Source organism: Carassius carassius, chromosome 30 (genome assembly GCF_963082965.1).
Source record: "Carassius carassius chromosome 30, fCarCar2.1, whole genome shotgun sequence".
Classification (NCBI taxonomy): Eukaryota; Metazoa; Chordata; class Actinopteri; order Cypriniformes; family Cyprinidae; genus Carassius; species Carassius carassius.
In genome coordinates, this window is record NC_081784.1 from 3,674,937 (window position 1) to 3,690,222 (window position 15,286).

Below are 15,286 nucleotides of genomic sequence, written 5' to 3' on the forward strand. Positions count from 1 at the left end.
TCACCATTTTGCAATCAATCGATCGGTAGATAAATAAATTAATTAATTAATAAATAAATAAATGAAAAAAATTGTGTTTCTGTATTTATTTAAAATTATTTTATCTGGATGCAAGTGCATGATAGTCTGGTTCTCTCAAATCTCTCAAATCTCTCACATTAGATCAAATCATCATCATCGTGATTTTGTAACACTGTATTCTTCTTCTTTTTTTTTTTTTTTAAATAAAGAGGTCCACAACAGATGATGTTTAATTTAGTGTTCCCATTTCAGTTTTAGTACCATGTGTTGTTTGTGCTCCAAACCGATATGCAGTTGTGTGTGTGAATATTGGTCCACTGCATGTTCACATCTATTTGCAGAGGAACAAATGAAAGTGTGGGAAACTGCTGTGTGGTCTCAAGAAGACAAACAGAAAGAAGAGAAAAATTACAGAAACAGAAACCAATTATCAATAGTGCAGTGTAATATCTCCAGAATGGAACATTTGCAGCCAGCACACTGAAACACAGAGAAACACATCAGATAACAGGGCTGTGCACAGACATTTTGAGGGGCAGTGGTCGAAAACACTGGGGGTGGTGGGGCAGTTATTGCTCAGCCGTATGTATATGTATATGTATATGTATATGTATGTTTATATATATATATATATATATATATATATATATATATATATATATATATATATATATATATATATATATATATGCATATTGGTATATTAGTTCAATCATATCTTTATTTACTCAATATTATGCACCATGGTTTAACCACTAAATGGCTATCCAGTGCCGCCGCCAGGCATCACAGAAGAATTTATCCAGCTGCTGGAGGGCTGAGAGGCAGCATGGGAACCAGAACAAGAATTAATTTTTTATGTTTTCTCTCTCCCCTCTCTCGTCTTTGTCTCTCCTCATCCTACCAATTCTTTTTCTCTCTCCTTGTCTGTCTGTCCTTACCCCTAGGTGGCCGCCATGGTCGCCATGATCGAATAGAGCGCAGTCTTTGGAGTTCCCCCTGGCCTGTGAGGGGCGAGGGGGGTTTGTGACGAGTGGGGCAGGGCCAAGAGCCATGGGAACGGAGCGAGGCCGGTGGAGTGAATGATAATGAGTAACACCTGCGTCACTCACCGGTCTCGAGTCCCACGGAGGAGCTCCAGAAGGATAAAAGGGAAGTGACGACAGTGTAAGATGAGAGAGGACCAGGCATGGACATTATTTTTTGTTTTGTGTGTACAAGTCGTCCGCAAGGGGCTGCTGCTTTACTTTCATTTTGTGTTGGTTTATTTTATGAAAGTGTTTGAATGTTCGCCGGTTCCCGTCTCCTTCTTCCCGATCTACAAACATTGTAACAACATTGCTAAGTGTTTACGTACCATATGAACAGAGATGTGGTCTGTGGTCGAGTCGTTTGTAAAACTGCACATTGATATCAGCGACTAACAGATTTTAGATTCTGATCTAATGGCATTAGGCAATATCAGATTGGGGGGACAGTCACATTTAATGAGGGGTGGGGGTGCTTGGGAGTTCAAGAGAGGCACCTCAGCCAATGAGGGCATAGTGGCAGTTGCTCTAGCAACTGGGCCACCCCCCCTGTCCACAGCCCTGTCAGATGATGGTCACACAAAAAATATATTCACAGACTCATATGCATACATACACATGCAGTCATACGAACAGACATGTTAAGGAACAGGCGTACACAGACATGCTCATGTAATAGTTAGTTTTGGATGTCAAGTGAGGACAACAGATTGAAATAAATCTATTTTTCTCTCACATGAAGCACACCCTGATTCACAAGATTTCTCTGAACCAAATGAGTGATGGGCCCAACTGAAAGCAGGTCATACCAACCGCACAACTAACCATGGAACACACACACACTTACACTAACACACACACGGCCATTCTAACATGGAACACAAACACTCACAATTCACACACACAGCCACTTTACCGTGGAACACTCATTTCTCAACTTGTGGTCACATCTCTACCCAGAATGCACTCTGGCTGCGGTGACTCATGGCATTCTGATAATCACCCCAAAAACTGAAGTTCCACAGAACTTGAACGTGTGTTTGTGGGGGTGTAAGGAAAGAGATGCATGGATTTACAAATTAACAGAGTACAGATTATAAGATACATGAACGGATGGATGGATGATGAACAGATGAATATTAAAAAGAAACTGAATATTCATTGGTTTTTAAATTCACATTTTCAATCAAATAAAAAAATCTATTAAACCTCATGTACGTTGATACCAGTATTTATTTATTTTATATTTACATTAATTATGAACAATTATGAATGTTCATGAGAACTCTCTGAAGATTTTAGCATGGTAATGGATATGACAATGTTAATGTATTTGGTCTTGGCAGAATAGATCTGCTACACTGCTGCTGCTGAATTGCTGTATTTGTAGATTATTGCTGCTGCAAGCAAGTACGGGAACTTGCTATCACCAGTACATAAGCCAATATGGTGCTGTGGGTATTTAAGACATACTGCTGCTGCACAAATGGCATATAAATGACCTGTAGCAGATCTATACAGGTGGAGCTGGGGATGGTAGAGGGTTTCAGAGGAACTCTGAAAGTGCACTGCAATGCTCAAGCGAATGCTATCAGCTATTTAAATGTAAAGCAGCAAGCTCATTGGCTGCATATGCAACATGAAATGATCAGCTTGTGACAAATCGTTTAATGCTAAGAATATCATCAGTTACGTTAAGGACCCATCAGCCTGTGCCATCTAGAGTTTCATGACAAAACTTGGTATTTATACATTGTTTATGAAACATTTTTTGCTGAAACATTTTTACATTTTTACTTCTTGCCTCAGAACATTATGAGAACATTCAAAAGTACTATTCTCTTGATGTTGGCCAAATTATAAAATGGAATGTACTTTTAAAGTCCGCATGAAATCAAAATGAAAGTTTTTTGGGGTGTTAGTATCAGTATGTTAGTTTTAAGGTCATTGTGATGAGTGGGGGAGGGGCCGAGAGCCGTGGGAACGGAGCGAGGCCGGTGGAGTGATACGAAATGAGCGACCGGAAACACTCACCGGTCTCGAGTCCCACGGAGGAGCTACGGAAGTATAAAGAGGTGGTGTTACGACAGAAGGACGAGAGAGGACTGGGCCTGGGCTTTATTTTGTATTTGGTTTTTGTTTGTGTCGTCCATGAGCGGCTGTCGTGTTTTGTGTTTATTTTATCATTAAAGTTTTGTTTTAAATGTCAGCCGATTCCCGCCTCCGTCTTCCCGTGATTGTGAAGTTTTATAGTGTTACAGTCATCTACGAGGCAGAGTACTCTAACACAGTGACAAATTTCAAATTTAGAAGATATAAGAATTCAAATCTTGCATTTTGTCACTTCTGCCAAAATGGCTCAACTTTTATTTTGACGTTACATCGCACTACATCTTCTCATCAATTCTTCTGACCAATCAAATGTTCTCTAGAATCCGAAGCGCCCACCCCCTGTATTATAAATAGACACTGAAGCTGCGGCTGATCAGTCACTTGTTCTTAATGTAGTATTTCCTGTACAGTGTAGTATTTCCTCGTAGTGCACAATGTAGGTGATAGGCAACAATTCACACAGTGTAAATATTATTTTGTTTGATGCAAATTATGCCTTAAATACACAGCCTCTGCATTATTATGACCACTATTTTGTTTTACTAAGAGTTTAATATTGAATCTAGGGGGTAATCTATTAGACTGTGGCTGTCAAAAGTGAATTTACTGAGCTCAACGGCTCTGGCCCGAGCAGATATATAATCATAATTCTATTAGCTATTTTTAAAAGGGTGTGGGGCTGCGCGATATCGCCCGTCTCTCTTCCTGTTTCAGTTGAAATTACGTTGCCACATAGAATAAGGCTGCATGTTTCACGACACTTCAGGGGACCTTTGACATTCGTATAACCCCCCAAAAAAAGCATTTTTAAAAAGCACTTTTTATTTTATTTCAGTAATTTCAATTATAACTGTAATCATCAGACTGCTTTTATCTGTTTCTATCACGTTTGTACATCTAAACACTGCTGAACTGTTATCTGTTGGATAACATTTATTATTTCATTTCTCTATGTGAAGGTCTGATTTTATCAGGACAGCAGACAGCATCAGATTCCATCCATCTGACTGAGAAAAAAAATGCATGCATACAACATTAACTCTTAAAGGTAATGATTCATTCATTGCATAATTAAAAATGTGTGCACAGCGATTCTTTGCACAATGATTTGTGAGTGTTGCTAAAAAGCATGCTATCTTTCTTTAATACCTGCTAACATGTTGTGCATCTAATGCATTGACACAGAAACATTTATTAGTTCAACTTAAGTGTCCAAATATAGATTTTGCAACCGTTATATATTTGCTGTATTATATGTACACACACACTGTGTACTGTATGTAAATGTGTCTGTCTGCATTCAGTGAGAGCAACATCTATACATCCTGTCCCAAGATCTGAGCTCTCCTTTTTGTCTGGCACATACAAACCTCTGTCTGCACCACAGGAAATCAACAGGTCTAATATACACACACGCACATACAGACACAAACACTAACCCGAACATAGACACACACGCATAAACAGTGCATAAACACGCCCATGCATTCAGAGCCGAGTGTTTCTGGTGCTATAGCACGCAACATTCACAAAGCACAAAACAGAACTCTGCATAAATGTGAGCAAAAACACAAATGCATGGTCAAATGTACACACCGACACAAGATGCAATATTTGAGGCATGCAAAACTGATAAGTGAAATTATCTGCACTGTTACTTTAGAAACCCCATGCAGGTCTGGAATGAGAAATGATGTGTTTGTTTCATCAAAGCCAAATGCAACCGAAACTAAGAAAATCTGATGCTGTGGGAGAGAGTAAATGAGAAATGCGAATGCGGGATAGCCTGGCATGGCTTGATGTGACACACATCTGCATGTTTGAAGTACTCTAAATGGAAAGGAGCCGAGGTTGGTGGTTGGGTTTTGGTCGACCATGCTCTGGCCCAGATCTGGTGTGATCTGGTCTGGTCTGGTTTGAGGAATGTGAGATGGTGAATCTTGAGGTGGAGACCGTGGCTTTCAGGGCTCCCACGCAGTGGAGTCTGCCAGTGGAACTCTGTAACCCCACATTAATGGAGTTTTACCCTGTCAGCAGCAGTGGTGGATCACAGAGCATCCCTAATGTGGAGGAGGTCATTTTTGTGAGGATGACCAAGGCAAAGCAGTATTATTAGCTTAGGAAGCTTATAATTAACCCCATTGCACTTTTTAAATTTTTAGTAAGCATGTTTGTTTTGCTTTCCAGTAAAAATATCTAAACCATATAAAATTAAATTAAAATCATATTTTTTAGTAAGCATGTTTGTATTGTTCTCTAGTAAAACATATCTAAACCCTATTAAATTAAATGAAACGCACAGTTTTCTTTCCTGCAACGTATCTCCTATTTAAACAGGAAGTTTGGGGCGACATAGAAGGGTTTTTCCCTTATTTTAAATAGCCAATAGATTTTAATTTACATTGTAGACCTTGACCCATGCTAGAAGTAGGTGATTTTCATTGTTATGTGTATTTGATTGGACAAATTATGTTTGTAAATTCAAGAAAAGTGCAAGAAGTGTCATCAATATTCAAATTTTTGGTCTGTTTTCCCAGATATATGTGTGTATCTGCTATAGAAGCCAACTTTTGGTCAACTTTTTGGAGTACACTAGCATGTAGACGACCTCAAAGATAACAAACATGGAATAAAAGACACACAACTCCAAATATGTGACCTAGGAGCACATTTTAGACATGACTAGCAAAGTCTTTATGAGTTTATGGCTGTTTACGGTTGTATATTGTATACACAGTTTATTGTAAAGATGTCATTAACTTGATTATTGGGGTGGTAGATTGATATTAATAAGTTTTTTTTATTAAATGTTGCCTATCTTAGCTTAACAGGATAGTTCACCCAGAAATAACAATTATCATCATTTACTCATCAATACTGATTAATTACCTTCTACATATGGTTCTGCATATTAAAGAAAGCCATAGAGGTTTGGAACAACAAATGATGGGTGAGCAAATGATGACAAGATTTTTAATTTTTGAGTTTGAGTATGCATGGACATACTGACATAATTATTATGCCTTCTATGATAATTTCTTTGGCCAAATAAAGCAGCATTGCATATACTGGGTCACAACATGTTACCATAATATTCAGAATGCAGTAATTTTATTTTGGGGTGAACTCTCCCTTTAAAGTGATGACTTATTGCACTAGTCAAATGTGCTATTGTTTCAAACGTTGTGAAAGTTCTCAACATGATGATGATCCGATCTAGTTCATAGGTTTGCAAATGAATTCTCTGGGAATTTGTGCTTACACCATAACTGACGACAACGCTTTCTCATGAGAAAAATTATTTTGTAAAAGCCACGTAAACCTGACAGACATGATCTTTAAGGAACTTAACGAAATGGTAGTGGGTGTTAGGAGACTGTGTGAAATATTGGAGTGAGGGTGCAGATTGTGTATTTCGGTTACTGAGAATTTGTATGCAGATAATTTGGCTGTACTCCTGTGTGTGAAGGAGATTGGACAGAAACACAGTATCAGATTAGAAAGTATCATTGACGCAAGTATGTGGGCCATCATAGATGATACTCATTATTACTGAACACTCATCAATATGCATTAATGGAATAACATTTAGCTGAGTGCTTTTTTCTTTAATATTTAGTTCCAGAAGAAAATGCATTCGGCTGGTGTGTTTTTCTGCCAGTAAAGGTACTGTGGTTGAGAGAGTGTGTGAGAAAGCGGAAGGCAGGAGGTGCGGGTACAGATCTGTGGAAATGGGCGGAGCTAAACAGGCTGGCAGGGTGATAAACAGGCCAAAGTTATTTTTTATCTCTTACTATCTCTATTTTAAGATTGAAACTTGATAATCACTTTTTTGTACAATGGAAAGATGTTCTGGCTTAATATTCCATGTCTTTCTTACAAATTGGATGGTTTTCATGTATCAGACAACAACAACAACAACAACAACAAAAAGGATGTTGAGGCTGAAAGTTTTGAGATTCCCATTATTGTCAAAAAACCTGACCTATTCAATTGGTATCAATAGTGGCATTAAAAAACAAGAACGATGAATCGAAACTCTACCATCAGCAATGGTACCTGTGGGAAAAAAAGGATCCAACACTTTTTTGGGCTTTATGTTATTTTAGACATGTGAGAAGCCAGGGATTGACACAAATGTTATCTTTCATTAACACATAAAAGCATCCACTTCCCCATTAGAGGATCTCAAACAGCACTAGACAAAAACAGGCAAATGAGAGTAATTTAGAAAGAGTGCTAAGGATATAATGATATATTATTATAGCAAACAAGTTCGAGAATGCATTGATCGTCAATAAAAATCAACTGTTTATCTCCATAGAGAAACTGATTTTAGCTATGTAATATACTGGTGATACAGCATGAATAAAGCAATATTTGTTTTGTACCACCATTGCAGATTCAGTTACATCATTTTGCAGTACTGGTGAAAGAAGTAAAGTACACAGTCTTAACCTTTTCTGATGGTCATATATTCTTATGCTTTAAAGTTAAATGAGTTTGTGTTTCATCTTGGGGCAGGTTTGGTGGTTTTGGTTCATGACTTTAAATTTGGTTCATGACTTGAAAAAAAAAATCCTTTGGAACCAGTGTTGGGTAAGGTACTTTCAAAAAGTAATTAATTACTATTACTTATTACATCATCAATATTGTATTTAAATTACTTTACTACTATTACTGAAAAGTAACTAAGTTACTCAACTTAATTATTCAAATCGCTAATTAGGCTACATCTTAAAATCCCTATAAACCTTAATAGAAATTAAACTCTTTATTCTTTCAATTTGAGTCAAACAGAATAGTTTAGCCTTTTAGCTTTAAAACAACTGTAATACTTAAACATTTTTATAAAAAAATGTAGCCTTCTTTGGTTAATAATTAGAAATACTCTCAATAACAACGTATAAAGTTAGCTTTAATTTTTTCGCTGTTTGAATAACCGTGGAAACGAAACGTTATAGAACCTAATTATACATTTCTAATGTTTTTATTAAATTGTAATCATGTTCAATACAAATTCAGTCCCATTAGACATATTTTATTAGCCTACATAACAACCATGCCTGGCTGTTGCCTAAAAAGACATGTTTATGATGTTTAATACATTTGGCTGCTTTTAGCCTTACCCTGGAGTTAGTTCACCCTTCATTTAGTTTCATAAGAATTACATAATCAGAGAATATTTGTTTTCGATATGATTTCAGTAAAAAGTATCTGTGTCAAATTTTACTGAGTTTGTGACGTGTAGAAAGTTGATCAAGGAGACCTAGACATCAGTAAGTGCACTGTTTGTTTTGTTTATTTTGCAAAAGCACGTTTTGTTGTTATTATCAGTGAACACAAATATAAGTAGGCCCTTTGTAGACTCGATTGATTTTAGTCTTATCTGTATCTGAGTAGGCTATTTAAGGTTTCTCCGTGAATCAGGAAGAACTTAAAGTGAATGCGCTGGCGTGCAGAGGGTTAAAGATGCTGCATTCATTTTAATCTTTAGACAGTAAATTTAGATTTCAAATTCAATATTGATTTTAGAACTGTTTAAATTATTTACTGTATGTAACGCAAGTACTTTATAAGTAACTGTAATTAAATTACCTAAAAATGAGCAGTAATCCCTTACTTTACTTTTTCAGTGGATAAGTAATTTATGTAGCTACTTAGTAACGCGTTACACCCAACACTCTTCAGAACCAAGGTTGTTGGAAAGGTAGGAGGTCTCTTTGTGCTCTCTATACTGTAGTATTTTAATATCTTAATTTAAGAATAATTCACTGAGTGTCCACACAGAGAAAAGAGGTGACGGAAAGAGAGAAAGTGATCAAATCTGGGGCAGGCTGACTGTGTCCGGGAACACGTTGAACGTTGCTGTGAAAGGTTGCTTTTTGTGGTGCATTTTCTACTGAAGTGGCCTGACAAATATATTTTTTCCCTTCTGATGAATTAGCTACACATTCAAAACTTTTTATAGATGTCAACACATCTTAAAAAAGTCATCATGTCAGCAGACAACTAATTGTTGATCTTGCATTTGCTGTCAGTTAATATCATGCACATGTGCTAGTACTACAGCATAAAGGAATCAAACATGTTGCGTTTTCAGTGAATTATTCATTCCAGTGTGTTTCGCTTTTAAACACGAGCTCTGTCATATTATGTGATTGTCTCTGAAGAGTGCTAGCCCTCACATGTCACATATGCTGTGTGAAGTACAGACTGAACAGATTGTTAACACATCCCACCACTGTATGGCCAGAAGAGATGCGTTTTCTCGGCGGGAGGTAAAATGAAGTAATCAAGGTAAAAATTATTGCGGTGGTGTACTGGAGTCATACAGTAAGCACTCGTGAATCCATTATATTAATGCGTGTATGACTGCTCTTGACACACTGATGATCGCACATTGTATTTCTCCACACACATTCACAATAATGTTTTGATTGGTCATGTTTATGTTGCTGTGTCATGTATCATGTGTTAGTTATTCTGAATGGATCCGTGTACTGTAGCAGATATATACAGTCAGCCGGCGGTTGGTTTAGGGTTTTTTGCCATCACAATGTGGTCCTGTTCGATATCGCAACTTGACTTCTCTAAAATGTAGAAAAGCTATATGTTTTATATATTTAGCTTTTTCTTTTTTTTCATATGTGCTTATATGGGATCCTTATATAATTTGGTTCTTTAGTGTCCTTTTGGAGTATACCTTTGGAGTTTTGGAGTTCTTTTGGAGTCCTTTTTCAGAAAAAGACATCTACATTTATGAGCATGATAAATGGTCTATGATTACTTTCATGAAGTGTGCATTTAATCGCAATTAATCACAGAAAAAGGGTGTGATTAATTTGATAAAAAATGTTTATATATTGACAGCCCTTCTATACATACATATACATAGAAAATAGATATAGAAGATATGAAAAAAAATTTATTTATTAAGAAAGTTAAAGATGAAATAATTTTAGCAACGCTAGTGTCACACTAGTGAATTATTGTTTCCATTGGTTGGGCATTGATTATTTGAGTAATCGAGTGTTTTGAATTCCATCGATTAATCGAGTAATCAGATAAGAAGTAATGTTTCTTTATTAAAGAGCAATACTATATACAAGAGATAATACGATAGATCTCTTAAAATAAACAACTAATTTGTTTGCTTTTTAGAAAAAAAATATTCATTTAATGTATTTAATCACCAAATTACATTCAAAATGCAAATATATCAATAAAATAAATTAAATATGAATATGAATTAAAAAAAATTAAAAATCAATTTCTCATTTACTTTAAAAAATAGACAGTAAAAACTAAAATAAGGCATAAATCAAAATAATAATAATAATAATAATACCTAAACATTGCATTTATGTCATGCAACTTAACTTTCAAGTTTCAGCCTAACTAAAGTTCAAGCATGACATAAGCCTTTACTGTCTTCTTGGAAGGCTTTATGGCTTTTGTGAGAGGCAAAAATCAGTGGATAGGAAGATAACTTCTATAAGAACTAGGATTATAAGAAACCAGTGCTTTGTGTGAATGTTTATAATGTACCTAAGTGTCCACCTAAGTATCACAAAGACTTAATTGAAGAATTTTCAGATTTTTTTGTCCCACATTGTACTATTGTCTGATTCAATCTTAATTGTGGACAATTTTAATGTACATGTTTGCTGCCTAGAAAAACACATGGTAGCTGAGTTCTTAGAAATGTTGGACTCTTTTAATTTGATTCAATCTGTTACGAGTAGCACTCATGAACTTGGCCATTCCCTCTATTTTTGTTCTGTCTTTGGGAATTTCAATTTGTGATCTTAATATCTTGCCACATAGTTTTTCTGATCATTGTCCGGTGGTATTTAATGTGAACCTCCCAAGTGCATGTCCTCCTATGTCTATGGTATATTCCCGTATATTCACCTCATTTACAACTTCAGAATTTTTAAATGCTTTTATTGTCTCTCCACAAATTCCATGTATTGAGACTGCATCTCCCTCCCTCGTCGATCCAGATGAGTTGATTACAACATTTAATTCTGTCTGTTTGAACATCATGGACTCCACCGCTCCATATAAACAAAAGGAAAGAAAAGCCAACACTCAGCCTTGGCTAAATGAACAGACTCGTGCACTTAGACGGCAATGTAGAAAAGCAGAAAGGAGGTGGAGGAAAGGTTGCAAGTTTCCTTGCAGATGCTAAGTGAAAGTCTGACAAATTACCAAAAGGCTGTAAAATATTATAAAGCAAGCTATTTGTCTGAAACGATTGCTAATAACCCTCCACGAGAGCTTTTTGCTCTCATCAATAGACTGTTCTTACCAAGTATAAGGAAGGGATTCCTGGGAAGTCGATGGGAAGTCGTGGCCTAATGGTTAGAGAGTCGGACTCCCAATCGAAAGGTTGTGAGTTCGAGTCCCGGGCTGGCAGGAATTGTGGGTGGGGGGAGTGCATGTACAGTTCTCTCTCCACCTTCAATACCACGACTTAGGTGCCCTTGAGCAAGGCATCGAACCCCCAACTGCTCCCCGGGCGCCGCAGCATAAATGGCTGCCCACTGCTCTGGGTGTGTGCTCACAGTGTGTGTGTGTGTTCACTGCTCTGTGTGTGTGCATTTCGGATGGGTTAAATGCAGAGCACAAATTCTGAGTATGGGTCACCATACTTGGCTGAATGTCACTTCACTTTCACTTATAAAACCTAGCTTTACCTTATCATCTGCAACATGCAATTTATTTTTGACGTTTTTTTGTTAAAAAAATTTATGGAATAAGAGCAAGCTTTTTATCCATGGCTACCGACCCAGTGCTAATATAAATAACTGGAGTGGATCCTTTTAGTCAGTTTGAACTGGTGTCAAACTCTGACATTAAGGATGTTATGCTCCACTTAAAGCGATCTTCCTGTCCTACTGATGCAGCTGCACTCTGCATTCTTAAGGAAGGTGTTGGATTTTGTCAAGCCATGTCTTATCCATTATTAACAGTAGTTTACAGAATGGTATTGTAACACTTTGCTTTAAGCAAGCTATTGTTGAACCTTATCTTAAAAAACCAAGACTGGATGCATATGATTAAAAAAATTATTGGCCTATTTCAAAATTGCCTGGCTTATCTAAGCTACTTGAAAAAATTGCGCTGAAACAATTAAACACTTTTTTAACAAAAAATTATATTTTAGACAAATTTCATTCAGGTTTTAGAGGTGGACGAAGTAGAGAATCAGTCATTTTAAGGGTTGTTAATGATCTTCTTTTGATTATGGAGGCAGGTGATTATACAGCATTAATTTTATTAGATTTGTCAGCAGCTTTTGACATCATCGATCACCAGGTCCTTTTGACTTGTTATACGCAATTTGTGGGTATTCAGGGGACGGTCTTAAAATGGTTTGCCTCTTATTTAGAAAGTAGATCTTTTTCAGTGAAGATTGATAACTATTTTTCTGCCTCTGCACTTATTACCTGTGGGGTCCCGCAAGGGTTTATTTTGGGTCCAGTCCTGTTTTCACTGTACATGCTCCCTTTGGAAATGATCTTTAAGAATTATGGTATTTCTTACCATCTGTATGCTGATGACACTCAAGTCTACTTGCTGTTTAGACCTAGTAGTAAGGATTCTAATACCCTATTCCTTAAGTGTCTGGAGGAAGTAAAGTTTTGGATGGCTGAAAATCTCGTTCAATTGAATGAAAATAATACAGAAGTTATTATTTTTGGCCGCACAGCTGGTAGCCAGATGGTAAATGATAACTTGGGCCCATGGAAGGTGCACCTGCAGGATCAAGTAAAGAACTTGGGAGTCATTTTTGACTCATCTCTCGTATTTAATCGACAAATAAAGACGTAATTGCTTCTTCTATCTAAGGGTAATAGCCAAATTAAAGCAAATTCTTCCAGCCAAGGACCTGTAAAAAGTAGTTTTTTCCTGTCTAGGCTACTGTAGTGCTCTTTATGTTGGGACTTGTCATAAACATGTTGCTCACTTGCAGTTAGTACAAAATGCTGCTGCAAGGTTGTTAATGAATGCTAGGAAATCAGATCATATTACTCCCTTATTGTCTTTTTTAGGATGGTTACAATTTACAGTACAATTTAGGATAAAATATAAGCTTTTGATATATGTTTTTAAATCTCTTCACGGAATGGCACCAGAATACCTAGCTGAGCTTATTAGGCCCCAGAGTCCAAGTGTAATACTAAGATCATCAAATAAGTTTCTCCTAACTCTCCTTCATGCACATCTCAAATTAAAGGGAGCTTTCTTCGTCGTTGGTCCAAGAATGTGGAATAATTTGCCACTGGATGTTAGCTCTATCTGTAAATAGATTGTTGTAAATATTACACATAGCACCATTAACTTTAAATGTTTTTAAGGATCGTTTGAGATCATATTTGTACTCCCTGGCATTATAGTATATGGAAGTTTTTATGTTTTTGTCTTGCTAATGTACAGCACCTTGGAACTACTGTGTAGCCTGTAAGGTGCTGTATAAATAAATAAACAAACGAATGAACAAAGATGTAGATGAGTTTCCTTCTTCATCATAACAGATTTGGATAAATTTAGCATTATATAACTTCCTCAACAATGGATACTCTGCAGTGAATGGGTGCCGTCAGAATGAGAGTTCAAACAGCTGATAAAAACATGGCAATAATCCACAAATAATCCACTCCAGTTCATCAATTAACAACCTGTGAAGTGAAAAGCTGTATGTTTGTATGAAACAAATTCATCATCGTTTAGGCCCTGTGTCCAGCAAAGCGGTAAAGGCTAGCATTTTTTTTTCAATTGCTTTCAATGGGAGTGCTGCGTTTTTTAAAACGCAAGGAACATGCTGAGCGCTGAGCATCTTTTTCACTCTGCTCTTTTTCTCGGTGCCGAGAGTTGAAAAATGTTCACTGACACTTTTTAGTCACCTGACCAATCACAGTGGAGGAGGAGCAGGACTAACACAGACCAAATGTAACACCCTGCAAGTACTATGACTGAACAGAACAACAATGGAGAAGTTATTGCTTGACTCAAATAATTTATGTCTTTACCAGATGGAATTGCCGGACTAACATATTATTGTTATGAAAAATAAGGTTTGGAGAAACATTTCATTCGCGATGCATCTGCCATATTAACATAATCTCTAAAAAGTTCATCACCTATTGTGCTCTCACATCAAAATTGACCAATTTATTGGTTTAGAACTGTTTTGGACTTTTCAAGCTTGTAAACAGTGCTTGATCTATGCATATTTCTCCCCTGATTCAGACGTGAATACTTTTTGTCTGGCGAAACCAATATTATGAGTACTTGTATTTTAGCAATGGTTTCAAGTTAAAAACATCTTGATAAATTTATTACAAACAGTATTTTGCTTCACAAGATGCTAACTGATGAAGTTGTGTGGATTATTTTGATGTTTTTATCAGATGTTTGGACTCTTATTCTGATGGCACCCATTCACTGCAGAGGATCTATTGTTGAGGAAGTTATGTAATGCAGAATAAGCAAAGTTTTAGGTGAGCTATTTCTTTAAGTCAATGTTGTTTTAATGGGTCATTGTTGATATAAGCAGTATGATTCTGGGATTCATGAAATCGAAATGGCTGACTATAGTTTGTTTCTCACCCTCCCATCCAAAAGCCTCGATCCCCCTTAAGCAGTATAGCCAGATTTAGACTCTGGGCGTTTCGCTTTTGGTCTGAAAATGCGTTTGAAGTGAAGATGGCCACCTCATCACTGTATTTTCCTTCTGTCCTTTGCTGTGTTCCCCTTTTATGAGTTGCACATGGGGCAGCCTGCAATTTATACACCACAAAATAAGCCCCTGCACATCTGCGATTGCGACCACATGCTGTAGCCACCACTCCGCTCTGCCCCACCCGTGGGGTGGAGGGACATTGGCAGCGTTCATCCCACCGCAGGTCTCTCAGCAAAACACTGCAGTTATGTTAAACTTAAATACACAGGCTTGATAAACAAGAGAGAGAGGAAAAAAAACATATCTGTCCGTTTACTGCAGTGTTACTTCCACCATTTTTGCTTGTGGTTAGTGAACGACGCTGCTAAGAAACTTTTTCCAAAACACAGAGCAGAAGCTGGATGGTCCAATCCTCAATGTCTGATACACT